Source organism: Callithrix jacchus, chromosome 17, assembly GCF_049354715.1.
Source record: "Callithrix jacchus isolate 240 chromosome 17, calJac240_pri, whole genome shotgun sequence".
NCBI classification, from domain to species: Eukaryota; Metazoa; Chordata; class Mammalia; order Primates; family Cebidae; genus Callithrix; species Callithrix jacchus.
Genome location: NC_133518.1, coordinates 78,590,808 through 78,618,494, shown reverse-complemented (window position 1 = coordinate 78,618,494; position 27,687 = coordinate 78,590,808). Strand labels below are relative to the sequence as shown.

The following is a 27,687-nucleotide window of genomic DNA, read 5'->3' as shown; positions in this document are numbered from 1 at the left end:
GATGCATATAATATGTGTATATGGAGAAAGAGAGACAGAGAGAGAATGTGTGTGTGTGTGTGTGTGTGTGTGTGTGTGTGCCTATGACTGTAAATATGAATTCTAGGAACACATTCAGAAAGCTACGTTTTTCCATTTGAAAATAAGACACTGTGTTTATTAGTTACTCTTCATGATTCCACAGAACAGTGAAGCTTTGGGAACAAACTTCTTGGAGCTGGGTTGAACCTTTGGATATGGAATGGCAAAAAATGGGCAAGTTGTTTACCACTCCTCATACTGCTCTGTTTTAGCTCACGCATATCACACGTCGTTATAGGTCACATACAAAGCACATAGCTACAGGTAGGGAAATGGAGCAAAAGCAACGGGGACTTTTCAAGGGAATAAAATGCTGGTATTGGGTCCCAGCAGCCACTGGCTACCTAGGAATTTATTAATGGTCTCTGCTTTGTGCTGAGCAAGCTTACAGGAGAATGCAGCTGATTAGCCTGCCTGAGAACCACTTGGCACAGATTGGAAAGGAGAGGAATGGAATAACTCATGATAATAAACTGTATACTACTTTAGAATTGGCTAAAATCTTACAGTAAGTTGTCTTACTAGATTCTCTCAACAGTCATGTGAGGTTTGCATTAATGTTATCCCATTTTACAATAAGGAAACTGAGATACAGGGAGCCTAAATTAACATGTCAAAACCCTTCAAAATGTTCATATCTTATGACTAGTAATTACATTTCTAGAAATTTAGCTTGACAAAATAAAAAAATCCAAAAATAAATGTATTGATAGATCTACACAAAGAAGTTATATATATAATAGCAAACATTGAAAATAACCTTTTTGTCTAAAAAATCACTTAGGTAAATTAGAGTAATTCAACACAAGCACATACCTGATAACCTCCAAAAATGAGGTTTCTGAATATCATTAAAAGATTAAAAATAAATTTACTACATAATCTTTAACTTTTAAAAGGAGATAAGACTTTTTATGCTGTATAATCCCAATTTTGCTATATGTCTGTACATACCTGAAAAATAAGATGAATGAAATACCTTAAAATGTTGGTTATGGTTAAACCTGCTTCATGAGGTTAATACTGACTTTCCTTCTCTTTTTGCTTCTCTCCATTTTCCTAATTCTCTATAATGTACAAGTATCATAATTTAAAAAGTGACGAAGAATCAATAAATAATAGTAAAATACAAAATTATTTGTAATGTTACTTGAGCATGAAGAGCTAATGAAAAAAGCAGAAAATTTAAAAAAATTCCAAAACACTTAGAGTGCTTTTGAAGGTCAGAGTAAACATATGCCAAAGACAGTTATTGTGTCAAAACCATTTTGCTCATTTCTAGCTAATTTATCTTTAATAAGATAAACGAGGTTTCAGGAGGCTTTGGCAATGATCCATCTGCAGAATCACTGGATGGTTGCTTTGTCCCCGCAATTTTCTATACTTATCTTATTTATCCTTCACAAAGCACTGTCGGTGTTTGGGAAAATGATTTTGTGAAACTTGGCAAAATATTTCCTTGGATAATGGTGTGCCTGACACTTTAAACATCTGAAAACTCTCAGAGTTATTAGATCTCAGGTAGAGGAGGTCACATAATGTCTCTGGAGATGGCTCCTCTTAGCAGAGTGTTGGGTAATGTAAAATACAAGGCAGGGGACGGAGAGAAAATGGTGGGCTGCATGGCAGAATTCTAAATAGATACTTAGAAGGAATTTCCAAACAAGAAACATAGTTCCTACTTCCATCAGAGTGGAGGGAGGCAAATTGATTCTGCAAGGGAAAAGTCCAGCCATCGTGAGGAGACTTCTAATGACGCCCAAATTCCATTTCCCAAAAAAAATTTTTTTTTGGTTGAATTGCATTTAAAGCTATAATTTCAGCACTTTTGATTTGGGGACACTTAAATGTTAATGTATGGGTTTTTAAAAATGATTAAACTAATTTGGAAGGTAGTGACAGTTTTTTACATTTAATTATTTAATTCTCCTGGAATGCACTTCCTTTTTTTTTAACGTAAAATCTTTCATACATCGAGTGAATATTAATGATTTTATTAATAATCATCTCCACTACCACTTATCAGTACTTCCTACATGCCTGGAATTGTGCTAAATCCTTTTACACACATTAGCATACATCACTTCCTCTAAGCCTCAGACACTGCAGATCTGGGGACTGAGCCTCAGAAAGGTTGAGCATGGGCACAGCCAGCAACACAGCCCCTGACGCCCGACAGTCTATTCCCTTACACACTCTACTATGATGCCACCTGCATCACAGACCAAATTGTTACGTCGCGTATGGTTTCTTTCTAAAATGTTTGTTCGGTTCCATTGATCTGTTTGTACAGATTTGCGTCTTACTATTTAAACAGCTGATAGGACAAATGACTCTGATGATTCTACATAATCAAAATTAATCTTGACTATTGTTGCCCGTACATTCTTCTAGAAGATTTTTAAAATTGTGTTTGTGTTTTAATTATCCAAGTCATACTTCTTGTTGGCTACTTACAAACTGTACATAAGAATAGGAAAAATTAAAATTCTTTATAAAGTTACCCAACCAAAAATGATCACTGTGATAGCATTTTCGTGAGAATCTCATTTATTAATTATGTCTCCACTAGAATGTAATCTCCATAAAGCCAGAGTTTCTCTCTTTTTATCACGGTTGCACCCAGTATCGCTAACGAATGACACAGTTCACCCTCCAGATCACATGCTCAGGACCAAGGTACTCATTACCCAACCTGCTCCAAGGGCTGGCTTGCATGTAAGTCCTCTCAGAACAGCCTTCAGCCAAAGGGAGTTACCCTTTCAAAGTTACATTTCCTCCACAGGTAGCCCACATCCAATGCGCTATAGGTTTGGGGGCACCCCAGCTCCCTCACCACAACTTGGAACAACTCCAAGGGCCATTCCAAATCAAGAGCTTTCTGTGGAATTGGCTGGGGCCTATAATGTCCTCCTTCCATAACTCCCCCACCGATGTTATTCTGAAATTACTTCCCAGTAAACCTCCTGCAGGCTACCTCCTGCCACACAGCTTGTTTCCAGGGAGCATGATCTCTAAGATAATGTAGAGCAGTGCTTGACAAGTGGTTAGCTCAATAATATTTCTTGAATGAATACATGCAAAACTCCCTAAGAGCTCTTTCTTCATTCTTACTGCCTTTAACTCCTCAGCAATGAAACAGAAACTCCACTGGGTCCCTCCGGGAAGTCAGAAGTCAGCCATTCGTGCGCAACAATCTACACTACTGCAGCTCTTCCCATTGTCTCCTCTCCTCTTGATGAAGCCAGGAGCCTCGTCCACTTCTTACTAAAAGCCTAACAGTACCCGGAGTCAAGATCCCAACTTGGCCGCCATTCCTGAGTGTCTCTGGATGCTGCCTCCACTAGTCTTTACAAATTTTGAGTCTTACTACCACTGCTTACTGGACCCAGGGAGTCTACGGAGATACCAACCCTGCTAATCCCCCATTTCCTAGTCTATGTCCAAGCTGCATGGGTCAGAGTGGTGAGGATGCTCCCACCTCAGCGTGTTGTATAGATAAGGGCACTTCACGACTGAAAGTGCCTGGTCATTCGACCTTCTGATCTTAGTTTCATCCACATGTCCACTTTTGAGAGCATCACTTGCTAAGAGAATGGCCGTTGGCACAGGAGTAGGACAGGCCTGCTAGCCCACACAGGCCTGTTTGTGATCAAGCCTTCACCTACTCTCCTAATGAAATCATTTCTGTTCTATCTGAGGCCAGGATACATACAAACAGAACTTGAAATTGAAGGTTAATGATTAATTTATTGAAGATGATTCTCAGGAGAAGGGAATAAGGGAAGCAGGGCAGCGCAGGAGAAGCAGCTAAGCAAGGGTGCGGTCCCAGCATGAGTCAGCTTTGGCCTGAGCAGAGAGCTCTGGGGCATGAATTGTGCTACAGAGTCGTCCCATCTAGAGGTACAAGGATCCAGCCTTTCATACCTCATGCAAGCTAGTCACTGGCTATGAACTGTCCCCAGAGGAGTAGGGAGCATAACCTTCCAGGCAGGGCAGCTTCTGGTCAGTCGAGGGCAATTCTCTGGAGAAGGGGGTAACTGTGAGCCATTAGCAGCCCAGTGCTCTCAGCAGCTGGATATGGGTGTCCCAAGTGCTCAATCACTACAGGGGTCTTGCTCCCTCCCCTAACAAGTGACTTCCATCACAACAATCCCTGTCTTTCAGACATAGTTTAATAACTTTGCCTAAAAAGGGAAAATCTTATACCTCCTTCACAGTTCCCAGAGAGTTCCTCTATTCCTGTATGCATGTCGGATCCCAGATAAATAAGCAGATGGAGGCTCTATACCCACCCATCTTCCTATCCCCTCCCATCTGCAGTATCCAGTTCCAAAAGCTCACGGCACATTTGCTTACAAAGCCAGGGTGCATAACAAGGGAGAGCTGGTCAACATTTAACAACTGGCTGTCCAAAGAGAAAAACCTTAATTTATTAGCATTTGTCACTTTCTATGGTGTGAATACTCCCACGTGGTCCATTTTAAGCTACCATAGTGAAGTCACTGAACAGTTGGAAAGAAAAATGCAATAGCACACAACCATGCAGCATGTTCACCATAAGTCTACATCAATAACTCAAAAGCATAGAAATAGTAAAATACAGTAACTGGTGAATTTTCACTATTATGTTTTTCCCTTATTAGTTTTTCATAAATTATTTTTTCAAAAATTATGTACCATATAATCGAAAGTTTAGTAAATTTTAACACATGTATAAATATGTGTAACCATCGCCACAATTAAGATTCAGAATACCTGGCAGAAGACAGCTCTAGTATGACTCCGCTCATTGAAAATTTTCCTACGACATGTGCATATGTATGTGTATACTTTCTCCAAACATCTTAAGTCACCTACTCAAGAATATACTGCATGCTAGTTTACAATAATAACCTCAAAAGACTAATCTCTGCCTTTACAGAAACAAGCATTAATCATATAGTCGCACTAACAAATATAAAATTTAAAACTGATTGTAAAAAATCTGAGGAAAATGCTACGAAGAAAAGTAACCAGAGCAAATTCCTAGAAGTGGAATTACTCAGGCAAAGAGTAGCGTATTTGCAAGGCATTTGGAATATGCTGCCAAATTGCCCTCCAAGAAAATCATTCCAATTTACATTTCTACAGACATTGCATAACCAATGCATATTTCCTCCTTCCCTTGCCAACACTAGAGAGTATCTTTTTTTTCAGCTATTTTTATTTTGATATGGTAAAAATATTTGTTTTTTTAAATTTTGCATTTATATATATATATTTTATTGCACTTTAGGTTCTGGGATACATGTGCCAAACATGCAGGATTGTTGCATAGGTACATACATGCAAATGTGGTTTGCTGCCTTCCTCCCCATCACCTATATCTGGCATTTCTCCCCATGTTATCCCTCCCCAACCTCCCTACCCCCCACTGTCCCTCTCCTATTCCTCCCACAACAGACCCCAGTGTGTGATGCTCCCCTCCCTGTGTCCATGTGTTCTCATTGTTCAACACCCGCCTATGAGTGAGAACATGCAGTGTTTGATTTTCTGTTCTTGTGTCAGTTTGCTGAGAATGATGGTTTCCAGATTCATCCATGTCCCTACAAAGGACACAAACTCATTGTTTTTTATGGCTGCATAGTATTCCACAGTGTATATGTGCCACATTTTCCCTGTCCAGTCTATCATCAATGGGCATTTGGGTTGGTTCCAGGTCTTTGCTATTATAAACAGTGCTGTAATGAACATACATGTCATGTGTCTTTATAATAAAATGAATTATAATCTTTTGGATATATACCCAGTAATGAGATTGCTGGGTCAAATGGAATTTCTATTTCTAGGTCCTTAAGGAATCACCACACTGTCTTCCACAATGGTTGAACTAATTTACACTCCCATCAACAGTGTAAAAGTGTTCCTATTTCTCCACATCCTCTCCAGCATCTGCTGTCTCCAGATTTTTTAATGATCGCCATTCTAACTGGCGTGAGATGGTATCCCATTGTGGTTTTGATTTGCATCTCTCTAATGACCAGTGATGATGAGTAATTTTTCATATGTTTATTAGCCTCATATATGTCTTCTTTTGAAAAGTGTCTGTTCATATCCTTTACCTACTTTTGAATGGGTTTGCTTTTTTTCTTGTAAATCTGTTTTAGTTTTTTGTAGATTCTGGATATTAGTCCTTTGTCAGATGGGTAGATTGCAAAAATTTTTTCCCATTCTGTTGGTTGCCAGTTCACTCTAATGATTGCTTCTTTTGCTGTGCAGAAGCTGTGGAGTTTGATTAGGTCCCATTTGTCTATTTTGGCTTTTGTTGCTAATGCTTTTGGTGTTTTAGTCACAAATTCCTTGCCTATGCCTATGTCCTGAATGGTTTTGCCTAGGTTTTCTTCTAGGGTTTTTATGGTATTAGGTCTTATGTTTAAGTCTTTAATCCATCTGGAGTTAATTCTATGTAAGGTGTCAGAAAGGGGTCCAGTTTCTGCTTTCTGCACACTGCTAGCCAGTTTTCCCAACACCATTTATTAAACATGGAATCCTTTCCCTATTGCTTGTTTTTGTCAGGTTTGTCAAGGATCAGATGGTTGCAGATGTGTGGCATTGCCTCCGAGGCCTCCATTCTGTTACATTGGTCTATATCTCTGTTTTGGTACCAGTACCATGCTGTTTTGATAAATGGAGCTTTGTAGTATAGTTTGAAGTCAGGTAGCATGATGCCTCCAGCTTTGTTCCTTTTCCTTAGAATTGACTTGGCTATGCGGGCTCTCTTTTGGTTCCATATGAAGTTTAAGGTGGTTTTTCCCAGTTCTGTGAAGAGGATCATAGGTAGCTTGATGGGGATAGCATTGAATCCATAAATTACTTTGGGCAGTATGACCATTTTCACAATATTGGTTCTTCCTAACCATGAGCATAGAATGTTTCTCCATCTGTTTGTGTCCTCTCTTATTTCCTTGAGCAGTGGTTTGTAGTTCTCCTTGAAAAGGTCCTTTATATCCTTTGTTAGTTGCATTCCTAGGTATTTTATTCTCTTTGTAGCAATTGTGAATGGGAGTTTGCTCATTATTTGGCTCTCTTTAAGTCTGTTATTGGTGTACAGAAATGCCTGTGATTTCTGCACATTGATTTTGTATCCTGAGACTTTGCTGAAATTGCTTATCAGTTTGAGGAGATTTTGGGCTGAGACGATGGGATACAATACAATCATGTCGTCTACAAATAGAGAAATTTGGCTTCCTCCTTTCCTAATTGAATTTCCTTCATTTCTTTTTCTTGCCTGATTGCTCTGGCTAGAACTTCCAATACTCTACTGAATAGGAGTGGTAAGAGAGGGCATCCCTGTCCAGTGCCAGATTTCAAAGAGAATGCTTTCAGTTTGTGTCCATTCAGTATGATACTGTCTGTGGGTTTGTCATTAATAGCTTTTATTATTTTGAGATATGTTCCATCAATACCTAGTTTATTGAGAGTTTTTAGCATAAAGCGCTGTTGAATTTTGTCAAAGGCCTTCTCTGCATCTATTGAGATAATCATGTGGTTTTTGTCTTTGGTTCTGCTTATGTGGTCAGTTTTAGAGTATGTGTGATGTGGTGCTGAGATTTGGGGTGGAAAGTTCTGTAGATGTCTATTAGGTTTGCTTGGTCCAGATCCAAGTTCAAGTCCTGGATATCCTTGTTAATTTTCTGTCTTGTTGCTCTGTCTAGTGGAGTGCTAAAGTCTCCCTCTATTATTGTGTGGGAGTCTAAGTCTCTTTGTAGGTCATTAAGAAATTGCTTTATGTATCCGGGTGCTCCTGTATTGGGGGTGTATATATTTAGGACAGTTAGCTCTTCTTACTGCATTGATCCTTTTATCATTATGTAATGCCCTTTTTTGTCTCTTTTGATCTTTGTTGCTTTAGAGTCTATTTTATCAGAGACTAAGATTGCAATTCCTGCTTTTTTTTGCTCTCCGTTTGTTTGGTAAATCTTCCTCCATCCCTTTATTTTGAGCCTATGTGTGTCCTGGCATGTGAGATGGGTTTTGACTTTTTATCCAATTTGCTAGTCTGTGTCTTTTGACTGAGGCATTTGGCCCATTTACATTTAAGGTTAATATTATTATGTGTGAATTTGATCCTGCCACTTTGATGCTAGCTGGTTGTTTTGCCCATTAGTTGATGCAGTTTTTTCATTTTGACAATGCTTTTTACCATTTGGTATGTTTTTGGAGTGGCTGGTACTGGTTGTTCCCTTCTATGTTTAGTGCTTCTTTCAGGAGTTCTTGTAAGGCAGGCCTAGTGGTGACAAAAATCTCTCAGCAATTGCTTGTTCATAAAGGATTTTATTTCTCCTTCGCTTACAAAGTTTAGTTTGGCTGGATATGAAATTCTAAGTTGAAAATTCTTTTCTTTAAGGATGTTAAATATTGGCCCCCACTCTCTTCTGGCTTGTAGGATTTCTGCTAAGAGATCCACTGTTAGTCTGATGGGCTTCCCTTTGTGAGTAACCTGACCTTTCTCTCTGGCTGCCCTTAGCATGTTTTCCTTCATTTCAACCCTGGTGAATCTGACAATTATGTGCCTTGGGCTTGCTCTTCTTGAGGAATATCTTTGTGGTGTTCTCTGTATTTCCTGGACTTGAATATTGGCCTACCTTGCCTGGTTGGGGAAGTTCTCCTGGCTAATACCCTGAAGAGTGTTTTCCAGCTTTGGATTCATTCTCTCTGTCACATTCAGGTACACCTATCAAACGTAGATTAGGTCTTTTCACATAATCCCATATTTCTTGAAGGCTTTGTTCATTTCTTTTCACTCTTTTTTCTCTAATCTTGCCTTCTTGTTTTATTTCATTGAGTTGATCTTCAATCTCTGATACTCTTTCTTCTGCTTGGTCAATTTGGCTATTGAAACTTGTGTATGCTTCATGAAGTTCTCGTGTTGTGTTTTTCAGCTCTATCAAGTCATTTATATTCTTCTCTAAGCTGTTTATTCTCGTTAGCATTTCGTCAAACCTTTTTTCAATGTTCTTAGTTTCTTTGCATTGGGTTAGAACATGTTCTTTTAGCTCAGAGAAGTTCATTATTAGTTGCCTTCTGAAGCCTATTTCTGTCAATTCATCAGACTCATTCTCCATCCAGCTTTCTTCCTGTGCTGGTTATGAGTTGTGATCCCTTGGAGCAGGAGAGGCGTTCTGGTTTTGGGTGTCTTCATCCTTTTTGTGCTAGTTTCTTCCCATCTTTGTGGATTTATCTACCTGTGGTCTTTGCAGTTGGTGACTTTTTGATGGGGTCTCTGAGCAGACATCCTTTTTGTTGAAGATGAAGTTATTTCTTTCTGTTTTTTAGTTTTCCTTCTAACAGTCAGGATCCTCTGCTGTAGGACTGCTGGAGGTCAACTCCAGACCCTGCTTGCCTGGGGATCACCTGCGGTGGCTGCAGAACAGTAAGAGTTGCTGCCAGTTTCTTCTTCTGTCATCTTCGTCTGAGAAGGATACCCACCAGATGTCAGCCCGAGCTCTCCATTATGAGGTGACTCTTTGGATCTACGGGGGGGTCAGGGAGCTACTTGAGGAGACAGTCTGTCCCTTCTAGGAGCTCAAGTGCTGAGCTGCGAGCTCCATTGTTCTGTTCAGAGCTGCTGGGCAGGTATGTTTAAATCTGCTGCAGTGGAACTCATAACTGCCTTTTTCCCCAGATGCTCTGTCCTGGGAAGGTGGGGATTTATTTACAAGTTCCTGACATGCTGCTGCCTTTTTTTTCAGAGCTGGTCTGCTCAGCAAGGAGGTAGCCTAGTCACAGTCTGCCAGCAGAGGTGTTGCTGAGCTGCCATGGGCTCTGCCCAGCTGCTGTGTGAACTTCCTTGCAGTTTTGTTTATAGAGGTATAGTTAGAACAGCCCCGGTAATGGTGGTCTGCCTCAGTAATGGTAGACTACCTCTGCAATGGTGGAGTGCCTCAGTAATGACAGACTGCCTCGGTAGTGGCGGATACCCTTCCCCCAACAGAGCTGGACTGTCCCAAGTCCAGCTGCATTTGCTGTGAAACTCTCAGTCTGGAGCATTTCAGATTGCTGGTCTTAGTGGGGGTGGGACCTGCTGAGCCAGATCACCTGGCTCTCTGTTTCAGCCCCCTTTTTTTCAGTTGAATGGGTGCTTCTGTCTCCCAGGTATTCCAGGAGCCAGCTGAAACAGCCGCCCAGATTTGTGTTTTTGTGCAGACCCACTGCACCTGCTGAAACAGCCATGCTGGAAATTCGTAGCACTTTTCAGCCCAGGAGTCTCCTGGTCTGTGGGCAGTAATAACTCATTTGGAAATGCAGTGTTCACTCACCCTCTGCATTGTTCTTGCTGGGAACTGCACTCCAGTGCTGTTCCTATTTAGCCATCTTGGATCCTAGCTGCCAAAGCTCTCTTCTAAATTTTGCATTTTTAATTACATTTTCATCTTCCATTTCGGTCCAGTCTTTTCATTAAAAAATAATTTCTATTGGAGTATTCACCCTTATTTTATAGAACTGGGAAAGCTTTGTATAATTTGAGGTGGAGACCTGTTTTTAATTATCTGAGTAATACATTTTAGAAGTTGTTAGACATATTTCTTTCAAAGAGAAACACGTTTAAAAAAGAAACGTGCATGGCTTGCCAGATCTGTAGGATCTGGCCCAAGTACACCTGTGCAGCCTAGGTCCTCCCTGCCATGATTTCCCCCTCCCTCCACCCGTACTGATGGCCTTTTAGTTCCTCAAAGGCTCAGTTTTCTCATTTGTGTGCATCAATAATTTAGTTTTATCTCATTTCAAACTAGTTTCATACTTGAGCTCTTACTTTGTCATCTCCTCTTGTTTGGTTGAACTAATGGTTTCTAAAGAAGAATTCATGGATTAGAGATATTCTGAAGAGTTTATCTGATAAACTCATGTGCCTTTGCACATGGAAGACACTTTATTGGGTACAAAGTTCATGATCACTTTTTTCCAAAGTCTTTAGATAAGATGATCCAGAAGTTTCTGACATTTAGCATTGAAGAGATGAGTCCCGTTAGGGTATTTTTGTTGTTATTGTTCTGCATGACCGCTTTTAAATATTTTTTATCTTATAATTTAAAAATGGCAATTTAGATGCTGTCTTTATCTAGCTGGTATCGTTCTGGTTTTATTGGCTTTGCCTGACTGGGAAAGCATACTTTCAAGTTCCATGCAGAGATCTTTCTTCAACTCATTAAAGTTCTATTCTGTTATATTGTTAATTATTGTTCTGTTTTCTTACATAATGCTTTCCAAAATCCACAAGTACATATTTATGTGTGTGTTTGCTTCTGTAATTGAAGGAGGTGAGCTCATTTAATACACATTGCAGCCTATGCATCACCTAGCACAGTGCACGCACATGGTAGATCGCTCGATAAATACACGTTGAATAAATGGGTAAACTAATATTGTTTTGTTTCATTATTTCTTATGTCTTCTTCAAGAAAACCAATTTTCTTTGTATTCATTATTCTATATGAATCTTTTTTCTTTCAGTGTCATTTTTTAGTACATTTCTTTATATTCTGGGAGAGTATCTTTAACTTCTATGTTACTATTTATATTTCCCTTGATATAACTTCTCTATACCAACAATATAAAGAAGTATATAACAATACAAAACAATATATAACATAACTTTCTATTTCAGTGGAGATGTTGGTTTTGTTGCTGAGATTTTAGTTTCTGTGCAATACTTCCTTCTCATTCGTTTCTTTCATTTTACTTTCTTTTCTTCTCTTTTTGGTGCCTTATCACGTTAGCCTGCTCTCTATGACTTTATACTATTGATTCCTGGAGACTCTGTGTTAGTCCATTCTTACATTGCTATAAAGAAATACCTGAGGCTGAGTAATTTATAAGGAGAAGAGGTTTAATCGGCTGTAAAAGCATGGCACCAATATTTGCTTGGCCTCTGGTAAGAGTGTCAGGAAGCTTACAATCATGGTGGAAGGTGACATGGGAGCAGGCATGTCACACAGAGAGGCCAGATCAAAAGAGAAAAGGAGGAGGTCCCAGACTCTTTTAAATAAGCAGATCTCACATGAACTAACGGAGCAAGAACACACTTCTCATGAAGGGGATGCTGCTAGAGCATTCATGAGGGATCTGCCTCCATGATCCAGTCACCTCTCACCTGACTCCACCATTGACAACAAATGCTAACTAATTTCTCAGGTTTTTTTCCCCTCTGGGTCCTATAACAGATCATTTTCAGAGGGGTGCTCTTCCCTTGAATCTTCTAGATGCAATTCCATTTCCTTTTCCTTCAGTATTTTCTGAAAAGCCCACATTAGTATTCTTTTTATCCTCGAACGGATTAGACACATCAATATGGGGGTGAATTGATTTCCTTGGTTTCTCCCAAATGTTTTTCAAATCTCTGACATGTTCATATCAGCAACAGCCAGTTCATTTTCCAGTTTTAGGGAGGCTTTTGTGAAACATGCTACCTGCCTGATTATCTGTGTTCTAAATAATGTATAACATGAAAAACAATAACCCTGTAGGCAGATTTTCATCAGTTTTATTTTCTGTTCTCTGTACAGCCAGTGGTGTTTCTCTGGTGGTTACACCTCTCAGAATTGGCCACCATTTCCCTTATAAACTTCATCACCACCATCATCACTAACCATCAATGCTTCATGTGCAGTCAGTGTCTGGGATTCAGTCTCTGCCTAGATGAGGAAAGACAAGGTAACAGAAGCAAGGTGGGGACAGAGGAGAGGGATGGAAATATACGGTTACAAAAAGAAGATAATTGTTCTTGTTTCATGGTGAAGTGCTCAAGAAGGCCAGTGGGCAATGGCTCTGGAACTTCAGCATATTCATTAAGTGTATACTTACTGCACTACTTCTTAGGCTCTCTCTGTCTTATGAGAGACGTGAAGAAGTTATCTTTATGGCACTGAAGTCAGACAGGATTTCTTGACCAAGACCTCCCAAAGACACAAATTAGGAAAAAGTGATGAATTTTATTATCGTATAGAAAGTAAAACTTCTGTTTAATTATAATATGCCTAATTAAAGTAAAAAGACAAACCAGAGAGTGGGAAAAGATATTTGCAATATGCGTGCCTGACATAAATAAAGAACTTCTGCATGTCATTTAGAAAGAGATCATCAACTCAACAGAAAAATGGGCAAAAGATATGAGCAGGCAATTAATGTAGGAGAAAACCAAAGGATCAAAAATCCTCAGATAAGGTGCTTAACTTCGCCAGTTATCGAAGAAATAGAAACAAAAACAATGAAGCACAATTTTGCACCTGTCACTTAGACATTTTAAGTTTTATAATACCAAGTGTTTGCAAGACTACAGCTTACTGAAAATCTTATTAATTGCTAATCAAAGTATAAATTGGCATAGCCTTTAGGAAGGCTATTGGCAATGTCCTATAAAAACAGAGTTGCACCTTACCCTTCAATCAGCAATTCTACTTCTAGGTATACACCCTAAAGCCATGCTTTGCAAACTAGAGCAAGCATCAGAATCATGTGAAGGGCTTGTTTAAGCACAGAGCCCTGGGACCTAACCCTAGAGTTTCTGATTGAGTAGGTCTGAGATGGGGCCTGTGAATCTGCATTGCTAACCAGTTCCCAGATGATGCTGATGCTACTGGCCCAGAAACCCCACTTTGAAAATCAGTGCACTTGCAGAACTCTTCACATATGCACAAGGTACACGTACAACCATGTTTATTGTAGTAGTATTTGTTGCAGAAAAAAGGAATCTAAATATTCACTGACAGAACAGATAAGTATACTGTGATATAGTCACATGCTGGAAATGAATTCTGCAATTTACAGAACAAACAAGATCTCCATGCAGATTTGGGGCCACGGCCTTTCTAACAAGTTTTAGAATCAAATTGTTATAATCCATTTTTGTCGCATTACTTATTCATTCATAATTTCATTGATTTGTGCTTTCTATCTTTTGTTTTTGTTAAACTGGTCAGAATATTTTCTATTATATTGTTTGTCTTTTTCAGAGAACCAGCTTTTAAAGGTATTTATCAGTTCTGTTTTTCTGCTTTCCAATTAATTAATTTCTGCATTTTATCATCATTAATTTTTTTATTTGATGTTCTTTTTAGAGCTTATTGAATGGAATTGGGAGCTCATTTATTTTCATTCTGTCTGTTTATTAATGGCAGCATTTAGGGCTACTGATTTCCCATCTGGTAATGCTTTGGGGCCCATTCCACAAATGTTGCTATGTTATTAATTATTCCTATTATTCTCATAATAGTTTGAATTTTCTCTTTGACCCAAGAGTTTTTAAGAAGAGCATTTTTTAAATTTCCATGTATTTAGAGGTTTTTGTTATTACTTTATTGCTTGTGCCATTATAAACAGAGTGGGGAATAGAGTGTGTGTGTGTGTGTGTGTGTTTGTGTCTGTGTGTGTGTGTCTGTGTGTGTGTATTTTATATGCAATAGAAAAGAATATATATTCTCTATTTAGAGAACACTAAGCTCCTTGGATACTTATTAAATAAATTTATTGATTTATTATTCAAATCCTCTCTATCGTAACTAATGGTTTGCATAATCTTTCAAAGACTCAGATACAGTCTGTGTAACTAAACAGGAGAGTGAACCACTGATATTTCTTCAGTTGATCTCCTTTCTTCTTTGATCTCATTTCTATTTCCTGCTCTATGGGTTCTGCCTGCCTATGGGTGCCAGTGAGGGCCATTGTTACAGACTGAATTGTGTTACCCCAAATTCATATGTGGAAGCCTCAAAACTCAATGTGACCATATTTGAAGACAAGGCCTTTAAGGAGGCAATTCAGGTAAATGAAGTCATAAGGGGAGGCCTCTAACCCAGTAGGACTGTGGCTTTATAAGAAGAGGAAGAGACACCAGTGCTCTCCTCTCATGTGTACAGAGGAAAAACCATGTGAGGACAGAGTGAGGAGGTGGCCATTTGCAAGCCAAGGAGAGAAGCCTCAGGAGAAACTAACCCTTCTGGCACCTTGTTCTTGAACTTCCAGCTTCCAGAATTGTGAGAAAATGAATTTCTGTTGTTTAAGCCTTCCAGCCTGCAACATTTTGTTATTGCAGCTCAAGCCAACTAATACAGTTACATTAACACTTACAACTAAAATTTATCAGCACTTGACCACACATATTCATGGAAGACCTTACTTTCCTCTCCAAAGACCTACCCACCACACTATTTCTGAGACTCACAGGGAGTATGACATGGGCTAGTTTCCTGCAGTTGTTAATAGCCCTGCAGTCTCTCCCTGGGCACGAGAGTTGCCCACCAACTTCTGCTGCTGTCCCAGCCTCTGGATGGATACTTCAAGCTCTTGGCCCATATTGGCAGGGGTCCTGCCTCTGTTTCACTAACAAGGCTGGGGCACTGGAGCCCCTAAAATGACCAGGATTTTGTGTAGTTTGTGGATAGTATCTACTTTGTAGGGAACCGACTCAGAACACGGCATGTGAAATCAAATAATAATGTATGTAATAATCACATACATGTTTCATTATTTTAATATAAAATACCAATAAATATATTATTCTGTGTTATTGACTTTTCTATAGCAAAAGGCTATTATTTAAACAAAACAATATGACTAACAGTGGCATTTAGCAAATAATCATAGGACCCATAAAATAAGTATGTAATAAAATATAACATTTTTATGATTTTTTTCTGTATTCTGACGGAGCAATTTATTTAAACTCTTGTTTAAAAAAAGCTTTTACATAAATATTCAAATTGTATAGGCTATATTGTGTTTTCTTAACATACATAAATGTAGGATTTCTGAAAATAAATAGATAATACAATTGTAGATCTTAAAGAGACATTGCCTACATTTAATAAAAAATAACAATGAAATTTTTCTTTTTGTTCCATGATACAGTAGGGTATTTTTACCCTTGATTTTTCTTTGCCAACAATACTTTTCTGAACTCCCTGTAACCTTTAGGATATTTTTCTTTTCTTTTATGTAGGGGTAAACTGAATATAGTCAAACATAAAAGTTACTTTGACTTGTAGTTCTGCTCTTATCAAATGCATGCTTTAAGGATTCTGGTGTCGGTTCAATGTGATGACATCGAGCTAAATTTACCCTCAAGTTTCAAAGTGTTTGACATGGAATACTCAACAAAAATATTTTACTTATTAGCAACAGCAGGTTTTTAGATTGATAGGAACTAGTTTCTGGCTCTCCAAAATAAGCCTGTATTTACCAAATGGATGGACATTTGTGGAAAGCTGGAAACTAATTCCTACAAGTTGTTGCTAATTTTCAGGATAAGATGCATTGCTTGATACATGGTAGAAAGTATGACCATTGGTAAAAGCTGAAAAAAAATCTGTGCTGCACTGTAATGGGTCAACACCAACATCTATTACCAAAATTTTCCCTTTAGTTCACTCATAGGACATCATAATTGTGCTTAATAGCTATTTTAATCAAGAAAGGCAATTTCACTCAATTTCAGGTAACAAGGGAATTACATGATAATGCACGCTTGTGTGGTTATCTCGAGTTAATTCGGCAAGTGCTACTTTCAGCTAAGCTTTATTGTATTGTTTGGAGATGAAAAACTACTTGATTGATTTAGAAGTACTTTTCTGTCTCTTTCTGGACTTGGGAGATTCAACGTCCATCTGTGTTTTCATGTCTCCTTCCCCATAAGGCCCAATTCAACATTTTTTCACATATCACATAGTATGCTATACTATCTCCTTAATCCTTACATCTTTCATTAAAATTACACAGTCAGTGATCCCGTTGTTTTCCCAGTGATGTCTAGGTTATACTGGCATTTGTATTGCAGTTGTTCTCATTTTTATTATATGAACTCTTAGAAAATGTAATCACACTATTCACAATATCAAAAAATTAAACAGGATTGGACATCCAAATTGCTAAAAGAAAGGCCTCCATAAATCTGCTCTTCCAAAAAGCAATTAAAACAGTGGCAACATGTTTAAATCAAAGTTTTCAGAATTCTAAGATTAACTAAAGCCTTGCAACAATGTGAAGACCATTCATTTGATGAAAACTGCTCATCTCAGTAAGAAGAGCAGGATTCATAGCACTTTAACTTGACCTACTCCCACTCCTGTCTTTCCAGCTCTGCAGTAGCCTTGAAAATCAGCAGCCATTCAGTCAACATGCTGTGTTTGGAGCTTCTCAAAAAGCCCCACCATAAGCATGGTCACTATGTGGTCTACCTCATAGCTCCCTGGAGAAACCACATTTGCAACATGCTGTCATGACTTAACTCCAAGCTCACCCTGTAGGAAAAGCCCTATCTCCAGAAGGGTTATGGCAATAGTAACAATAATACATTATATAGTTTCAAATAGCTAGAAGGAATACACTGAATGATCCCAAAGAAAGGATAAATACTTGAGATGAATAGGCTAAGTATCCTGATTTGAATATTCATTATATGTATGAAAGCATTGCTATGTACCCTATGAATATGTACAATTACTATTTGTCAGTTAAAAAGTTTTTGATAAAAAAGTTTTTAAAAAAAATCAATGTTGATTATTTAGTATCACAGCTTCCCAAAGCTGTAATACCAGTTAAGGTAAACAAGAACCTGCCCAATAATTAAAAGGAAGATCTAGGGAGCAATATGCCAAAAAGGACCTTGAAAATCTCTAACATATTCCTGGGGACCAAGAAGGATGTGTGCCATGCAATGCTATATGCATGTGAAGGAAAGACCTGAGAATACCCTAAAATCCCTCCTCTCTGGCTGACCTTGAGGCCCTGAACTCATAGAAAATAAAGTCTAAGGTAGAGATATAAACTGTCTGAGTGTTGAAAGACATGATTTTGTACACACAGAGTCCCTCAGCAAAAACTAGAAGACATGTTGGCTCAAGGCATTAAAAAAAAACAAAAACAAAAAAACTCTGACCAAACATCATATGATCACTCAACTAATTGGGCAGAAGCTTCACAAACCACAAAGAATACAGACAATAGCAACAAAAGCATGAACAACAGCAAACCCTCAGGAAAGAAAGAGATGCCCAAAATTACCACATAATATTATCTAAAGTACCCAATTTTCAATGAAAATCATGAAACACACAGAGAAATAAGAAGGTGTGACTTACATATATATAAAAAATCAGTTAATGAAAATTATCCCTGAAGGGGACCTAGATGTTGGACTTACCAAAGATGTTAAATCAATATTATAAATATGTTCAAAGAACTAAAGGAACTATAGCCAAACAATCAAATAAAGTGTGACAGCAGTGACTCACTAGGTAAAGAATATCAACAAGTGAATAGAAATTTTGAAAAGAGCCAAAATACAATTATTCAAATGAAAAATTACTATCAGATTTCAATGGCAGACTTGAGTGGGCAGAAGAATCAACAAACTTAAAGATCATTCAACAAAGATCATCTAGTCTGAAGAATAGTGAGAAAAAGATGGAAGAAAATGAACAGAGCCTCAGAGACTTGTGAGACACCATCAAGCACATTAATATATGTATAATGGGAACTTCAGAAGGAGAAAAGAAAGAGAAATCTTTAATTAACACATTCAAGAAGCTGAACAAACACCAAGTAACAGAATCTTAAGGAATATTATAATCAAACTGTTGGAAGACAAGGTCAAATACAGAATATTGAAAATAGCAAGAGAAAAACAACTCGCTACATAAAAGAAATCCTTAATAAGATTAGTAGCTGACTTCTCAACAGAAACCATGGAGGCCAGAAGACATTAAAGTACTGGGGGTGAGGGGAGGACGATGTCTGTTATCCAAGAATTCTGCATACAGCAAAATTATCCTTGAAAAATGGAAAAGTTTTGAGAAAACCTAAAATAGAGAAAATTTATCAGTAGTAAATCTGCTTTACCAGAGATAACAAAGAAAGTCCTTCAGGCTGAAATGAAAGGATATTAGATGGTAACTCTAATTCACATACAGAAATAACGAGTACCAGTAAAGGTAATTACATAGACAAATGTAAACCACAGTATAAATGTACTTTTTGTAATCTTTTCTTCTGCTATCTGATTTAAAGATAGTTTCACAAAGCAATTATAAAATTGTATGGGTGGGCTTATAACATATCAAGATTTGATTTGTGATTAAAAAAAGAGTAGAGATGGAATCAATCACTATTGATACCAAGTTTCTAGATATTAATAAAATTAAGTTAATATTAATCCAAACTAGATTGCTTTCAGATGCTAATTACAATTCTCAGTGGAACCACTAAGAAAATAACTCAAAAAATATGGTTAAAAATGGGATTATAATTATATATTAGAAAATACCATTTTAAAACAAAAAAAGGCAGTAATAGAAGAACAGAGGAACAAAAAGTCATAAGGCATATAGAAAACAAATAGCAAAATAACAACCATAAATACTATTTTAACAATTATACTAAAGGTAAATGGATTAAGCTCTCCAATTAAAAGTCAGAGGTTTTGAAAAACAGATTTTAAAGAAATGCGATTCATCAGTCAGTTGGCTATAAGGTTTCAAGGTGGATTCAAAACACAAATAGGTTAGAAGTAAAAAGACAGAAAAAGATACACCATGCAAATAATGGCCAAAACAATGCAGAAATATTTGTATTAATATCAGACAAAATCCATTTTAAAACAAATTTTTACTAGAAACAAACCAGGAAATTTTATAATGATAAATTTTCAATATATCTGGTAGGCATAACAATTATAAACATATGTGCACCTAACAACAGACCCCAAAAATATATGAAAGAAAAACTGACGGAATAAAATGGAGAAATAGACAATTCAACAATAACAGAGACTTCAATAACCCCTCTTCAGTAATGGATGCAACAACAGACAGAAGCTCAATAAGAAAACAGAAGACTTGAACAAACTATAAACCAAATAGATCTAAGAGATATATATAGAAAAAAAGAAACAACAGCAGAATATACATTCTTCTGAAGCACACATGGAACATTTTCCAGAATAAGCAATAAACATAAAGCAAACCTCAATAAATTTTCAAGGAATCATACAAGGTATGCTATCTAACCATAACAAAATAAAATTAGAAATCAGTAACAGAAGGAAACTTGAAAATGTACTAATATGTGACAACTAAACATGCTTCAAAATAATCAATGGATTAAAAAGTAAATAACAGTAAAATTAGAAAATACTGTGACATACATGTAGCTAAACACATTAAATGAAAACTTTTGTAATGCAGCAAAAGCAGTGCTCACAGGGAAATTTAAAGCTATAAACATCTACATTTAAAAAAGAATAATCTCAAATCAATAACCTTACCTTCTACTTTATTTAAAAAGAAAGAGCCAACTTAACCAAAAGCAAGCAGAGGGAAGGAAATATTGAAGCAGAAATAAATGAAATAGATAATAGAAAAACAGAGAGAATCAATGAAATAAAAAGTTGGTTCTTTGAAAAGATTAAAAAAGTCAACAAACTTTTAACTAGCTTGACCAAGGAAAAAGAGAGAAAACTCAACTGACCAAAATCAGGAATAACAAAAGCTGAGCTGGGAGAATAGCTTGAGCCCAGGAATTCAACGCTGCAGGAAGGTATAATTGCACCACTGCACTCCAGCCTGGACAACAGAGTGAAGCTCTGTCGCTAAAAAAATGAAAGGGGATATTACTACTAACCTTATTATTATGTATAATTATTATGTACAGTGTAAAGGATATTATGTACAATTGTACCCCAACAAATTAGATAACCTAGATAAAATGAACAAATTTCTAGAAAGACACAAAACACCAAAACTGACTCAAGAAGAAATAGAAAATCTGAATGGCCCTATAACAAATAAGAAGATTGACTTACTAGTTTAAAAATTATCCCCCAAAGGGAAGCCCAGCCCCAAATGGCTTCATTAGTGATTCTAACACACATTTGAAGAAAAATAATGCTAATTTTTCACAAACTCTACCAAAAAGAGAAGGGAACATTCTATACACCAAATCATTCTATGGGGAAGTATTTCACTGCTACAAAAGCAAAATAGGTATCACAAGAAAATAATACTACAGACCAATATTCTTCATAAATACAGATGCAACATTTCTTACAAAATATTACCAGGCAGAATCCTGCAACATGTAAAAGTGCCCAAGTGGAATTTATCTCAGGAATATAAAATTGTTTTAACATCCAAAACTCTATCAGTGTAATCAATTAATGTATACATTATAAAATGAAGGACCAACCCCCCCCATGATATTCTTAATAAATGCAGAGCAAGTATCTGAGAAAATCCAATCCCATTTGATGATTAAGTAGATAACAAGAACACTTATGAATAAAAGAAAACTTCCTCAACCTAATAAAGATCACCTATGAAAAACCCACAGTTAACATCATACTTAAAGGTAAAAGACTACATTATTCCCACCTAAGATCAGGAACAAGACAATAATATCCACTGTCACCACTTTTCAATCAACATTGCTCTGAAAGTTCCAGGCAGGGCAATTAGGCAAAAGTGAAATGAAAAGTATCCAGGCTGGAAAGGAAGAACCTAAATTATTTCTATCTGTAGATGACATTATCTTGTATATAGAAAATCCCAAGGAATCCACAAAACACTACTAGAACTAATAAATAAGTTCAGCAAGATTGGAGGATACAAGAACAATATGCAGAAGTTAATTTTATAAACAATCTGAAAATGAAATTAAGAAAACAATTCTATTTGCAATTGCATTAAAAAGATTTTTAAAACCCTCAGAATTAAGTTTAAAAAGTGCAAAACCTGTCCAGTGAAGACTGTAAAATACTGTTGAGATAAATTTATAAAGGACTAAATGAATGGAAATGCATTCATGTTATGTGGCAGAGAATTAACACTGCTAGTAAGGCAATACTTGCCAAATTGGGCTACAGACACCAAAGCACAAGCAACAAAAAAAGATAAATTCAACTTCATCAAAATTAAATACTTTTTACAAGAATATCATGTCTTCATGATGCTAAATGAAAGAAGTCAGTCACAAAAAGTTATATATTGTTTATGTGAAATGTCCAGAATTGGCAAATCTACAGACATAGGATGTACATTAAATTGGATTGTCTTGTTATTATTGAATTATGAAGGTTCTTTATATGTTTTGGAATCAAGTAACTTAGATGTGTGAGTTGCAAATATTTTGTCTTAATTTGTAGATTGCCTTTTTCACTTTTTTGATGATATGGTGTGGTGTCTACTAGCTATAGAATTTCTCCAAATCTTGAGACTTGTTACCCACCACTTTTTTTCTTTTTGCCATATCAACAATCTCTTTCATGAATTCCTTGATTGACTCTTGTAAATCCTGTGAAGCCATGTACAACATCTGAACACAGTTTTCTCCAGCAGAAATGTATTATTTTACCCTTGATGGCTTTCATGGATTTTTTTCTATGACAATGATGGCATTTTCAGTGGTGTAATCCTCCCATACTTTTATGTTGCTCTCTCTAATGAGGTTCTCTTTACCATTGACAATACTTTCGGTAAGGTATCATATATAATAATTTTTTAAAGGTCCTTATGACCCCCTGATCTGGAGACTGAGTTAGAGACATTGTGTCTGGGGGCAAATAGTCCACTTTAATGTCCTTGGTATTGACCTTGTGGAATTCTGGGTGGCCAAAGACACTGTCCCATATCAAAAGAATTTTAAAAGGAAGTCTCTTACTGGCAAGGCACTTCCCTGCTTCAGGGACAAAACATTAATGGAAGTAACCAAGAAAAAGCATTCTTATTGTTCATGCATTTTTGTTGTATAACCAAAAGGCAAGTAGCTCACTTTTGTCTTTTCAACTCAAGGCCCAGGGGTTAGCAGCTTTGTGGATAAAGGCAGTCAACAACATAAAGTTATCTTATCTCTTTCTGCCTTAAATCCTGGTGCTTACTTCTCTTTTTAACTCATAGATCTCTTTCGTGGTATTTTCCTCCAGAATAGGGCACTTTCATCTGCATGAAAAATCTGTTCAGGCAAATGTCCTTTCTCCTTGGTGATTTTCTTGATGGTGTTTGGGAACTTTGCTGCCTCTTGATTGACAGAAGCTGCTTCTCCTGATACCTTGACAGTTTTAAAGTCAGGCCTTTTTCTAAAATTATCAAACCATCCTTTGCTGGCATTAAATTATCAGGTTTTAGATCCTTTGCCATTCATTTTCTTTAAGTTTTCATATAATTACTTCACTTTTTAAAAATCATATTTGAGTATAAAGTTATGCCTTTTTTTTTTTTGAGGCAGAGTCTTACTCTGTTGCCAGGCGCCAGGCTGGAGTGCAGTGGTGTGATCTCGGCTCACCGCAAACTCCACCTCCCAGGTTCAAGCAATTCTCCTGCCTCAGCCTCCCGACTAGCTAGGACTACAGGCACATGCCACCACACCCAACTAATTTTTTGTATTTTTAGTAGAGATGGGGTTTCACCATGTTGGCCAGGATGGTCTTGATCTCTTGACCTGGTGATCCGCCCGCCTCGGCCTCCCAAAGTGCTGGGATTACAGGTGTGAGCCACTGCACCCGGCCAAAGTTATGCCTTCCTTATAGCAATCCTGCACCCACAGAAAAACTGCGTTTTCAGTGTAAGATAAAAAGTATTTCACAAAAGTGCAAGGTTTCATGTACTTTTTTCTTTTTAATGCAGTGATGGCTTCACAAAAGAGTTTTCTTTTTCTTTTTTCTTTTCTTCTTTTTTTTAAACAATGATCCTTACACTGGTTTCATTAATCGTGAAATGGTAGACAACTGCAACTGCTGACCTCAAGTGATGGTGCATATCAAGCAACTCGGTCTTTTCTTGTAATGTCAACTTTTCTCTGCTACTTGGGAGCACTTCGAGTACTGGCACTTTGTATGAGTCCCGTGATATTATTCAAGTTTTATGATATTGCACAATGAAAAATACATGCAAACCACAAGAAATCATTTTTTAATGTGATAATTTACTAGAGAGACAAACTGTTCACAAGGAGAGGATTAGCAGCACAGGGTGTTTTAAGCAGATACTCCCAACACTGGAGCGGACCCAATAGTAACGAGAGATGGATACAAAATTATTACAGTAGTACAGTATGTACATAATTTTATGCAGTTATAACTTAATATTGTATTTTACATTTCTTTACATTTCTCTCAGCTGCAAAAGCTACCATGCATGGTCTGTACGTGTATGTGTAAGTTCTGATAAGTTTAAACTTTAATACATGAGCATAATTTATGATAGTAAATAATAAATAAAGTGTATTCAATTAGAAAAAAAGGAAGTCAAATTGTCTCTATTTGCAGATGACATAATTATGTATTTAGAAGAACCCATCATCTCAGCCCCAAATCTCCTTAAACTGATAAGCAACTTCAGAAAAGTCTCAGGATACAAAATCGATGTGCAGAAACCACAAGCATTCCTATACACCAATAACAGACTAACAGAGAGCCAAATCACGAGTGAACTCCCATTCACAATTGTTATAAAGAGAATTAAATACCTAGGAATACAACTCACAAAGGAGGTAAATGACCTCTTCAAGGAAAGGACAAACCACTGTTCAAGGAAATAAGAGAGGACACAGATAAATGGAAAAACCCTCCATGCTCATGGTTAGGAAGAATCAATATCATGAAAATGGCCATACTGCCCAAAGTGATTTATAGATTCAATGCTATCCCCATCAAGCTACCAATGACCTTCTTCACAGAACTGGAAAAAACCACCTTAAACTTCATATGGAACCAAAAGAGAGCCCACATAGCCAAGACAATCCTAAGCAAAAAGAACAAAGCCAGAGGCATCAAGCTACCTGATTTCAAAATACACTACAAAGCCACAGTAATCAAAACAGCATGGTGCTGTTTGGTGTTTGGTGCTGGTACCAAAACAGAGATATAGAACAATGAAACAGAACAGAGGCCCTGGAGGCAATGCTATGTCTACAACCATCTGATCTTTGACAAACCTGACAAAAACAAGCAATGGGGAAAGGATTCCATGTTTAATAAATGGTGTTGGGAAAACTAGGTAGCCATGTGCAGAAAGCAGAAACTGGACCCCTTTCTGACACCTTACATAAAATTAACTCCAGATGGATTAAAGACTTAAACATAAGACCGAATACCATAAAAACCCTAGAAGAAAACCTAGGCAAAACCATTCAGGACATAGGCATAGGCAAGGAATTTGTGACTAAAACACCAAAAGCATTGGCAACAAAAGCCAAATTAGACAAATGGGACCTAATCAAACTCCACAGCTTCTGCACAGCAAAAGAAACAATCATTAGAGTGAACTGGCAACCAACAGAATGGGAAAAAATTTTTGCAATCTACCCATCTGACAAAGGGCTTATGGAATATCCAGAATCTACAAAGAACTAAAACAGATTTATAAGAAAAAAACAAACCCATCCAAAAGTGGGAGAAGGATATGAACAGACACTTTTCAAAAGAAGACATATATTAGGCCAACAAACATATGAAAAAATGCTCATTATCACTGATTATTAGAGAAATGCAAATCCAAACTACATTGAGATACCATCTCAGGCCAGTTAGAATGGTGATCACTAAAAAATCTGGAGACAGCAGATGCTGGAGAGGCTTTGGAGAAATAGAAACACTTTTACACTGCTGGTGGGAGTGTAAATTAATTCAACTATTGTGGAAGACAGTGTGGTGATTCCTTAAGGACCTAGAAATAGAAATTCCATTTGACCCAGCAATCCCATTACTGGATATATATCCAAAGGATTATAAATCATTCTACTATAAGGACACATGCACACGAATGTTCACTGCAGCACTGTTTACAATAGCAAAGACCTGGAACCAACCCAAATGCCCATCAATGATAGACTGGAGAGGGAAAATGTGGCACATATACACCATGGAGTATTATGCAGCCATCAAAAACGATGAGTTCATGTCCTTTGTAGGGACATGGATGAACCTGGAAACCACCATTCTCAGCAAACTGACACAAGAACAGAAAATCAAACACCCCGTGTCCTCATAGGCAGGTGTTGAACAATGAGAACACATGGACACAGGGAGGGGAGCATCATACACTGGTCTCTGTTGGGGGCAAACAGGGGAGGGACAGCGGGGGGTGGGAAGTTGGGGAGAGATAGCATGGGAAGAAATGCCAGATATAGGTGAAGGGGAGGAAGGCAGCAAATCACACTGCCATGTGTGAACCTATACAGCAATCTTGCATGTTCTTCACATGTATCCCAAAACCTAAAGTGCAATAAAATATATATATATATATTTTAAACTAAAAAATTTTTTAAAATCTGGAGACAACAGATGTTGGAGAGCATGTGGAGAAATAGGAATGCTTTTACACTGTTGGTGGGAGTATAAATTAGTTCAATCATCATGGAAGACAGTGTGGCACTTCCTCAAGGACCTAGAAATAGAAATTCCATTTGACCCAGCAATCTCATTACTGGGTATATACCCAAAGGATTATAAATCATTCTATTATAAAGACACATGCACATGTATGTTCATAGCAACACTGTTTACAATAGCAAAGACCTGGAAACAACCCAAACACCCATCGATGATAGACTGGACAGGGAAAATGTGGCACATATACACCATGGAATACTATGCAGCCATAAAAAACGAGTTTGTGTCCTTTGTAAACACATGGATGACTCTAGAAACCATCGTTCTAAGCAAAGTGACACAGGAACAGAAAATCAAACACCACATGTTCTCACTCATAGGCAGGTATTGAACAATGAGAACACATGGACACAGGGAGGGGAGCATCACACACTGGGGTCTGTTGGGGGGGCCAATGGAGGGACAGTAGAGGGGGTGGGGAGGTTGGGGAGGGATAATACGGGAAGAAATGCCAGATGTAGGTGATGAGGGGATGGAGGCAGCAAACCACATTGCCATTTGTGTACCTATGCAACAGTCCTGCATGATCTGCACATGTACCCCAGAAACTAAAGTACAATTAAAAAAATAGACTAGTATCTATATATTTTTTATGCATTCATGACATACCTTTTTCTTAAATTGTTTTTTCCGTATTTTTAGGCTATGTGCTTTATCTGCAAGTTTTCTTAACCTGTTGCAAATCTCTGAGCATCACAACGGACTGCTTGGAACCTAGGACCTTGCAGAATTTCTATTATTCCTGAGCTATCCCGTCTTTTTTTGCTTTCATGACAGAGACCTTTTTTTTTAATCTGTTCATTCTAGTTGCTAATTTTTATTATTAATACATTTTTAACAGCAATATTTATAAACGAGTTTGGTTACCTCCCGTGTACTCTGATTTGAGTGGTGGTGTTATTTTGGCTTCCCATGGAAGTTCTTATCTTGCTGTGCTTGGAGACAGTTCAAGTATTGAAATTCTTTGTTCCTTGAACATTTGAAATTATTTACCTGAGAAACCAACTGGGCCTGGTGATTAGGGGATGTTTTAGTCTCAATTTTTGATTACTGGTCTAATTAGAATTCTTATCTCTTCTAGGGTGAATTTTGGTAATTTCTGTGTTTTCTAAGATGCTTAATTATTTCATCAAAGTTTCAATTTAATTTGTACTTAGGTTTGCCAAACATTTCCAGAAACTTTTTTGAATGTC

At 37.3% G+C, this 27,687-nt stretch overlaps 1 long non-coding RNA gene across 1 annotated transcript in view; it reads right to left on the bottom strand.

The window, feature by feature from the left end:
- Window positions 1-1,013: 1,013 nt before the first annotated feature.
- Window positions 1,014-27,687, bottom strand: part of LOC108588895 (uncharacterized) — a 107,766-nt gene continuing 81,092 nt past the window's right edge. Inside the window, exons 2-4 of the long non-coding RNA XR_004735797.3 lie at window positions 20,581-20,701; window positions 12,925-13,016; window positions 1,014-12,755 (exon numbers count right to left, since the gene is read on the bottom strand). This is a non-coding gene — a long non-coding RNA (uncharacterized LOC108588895). The remainder of the gene's footprint in view (window positions 12,756-12,924; window positions 13,017-20,580; window positions 20,702-27,687) is intronic.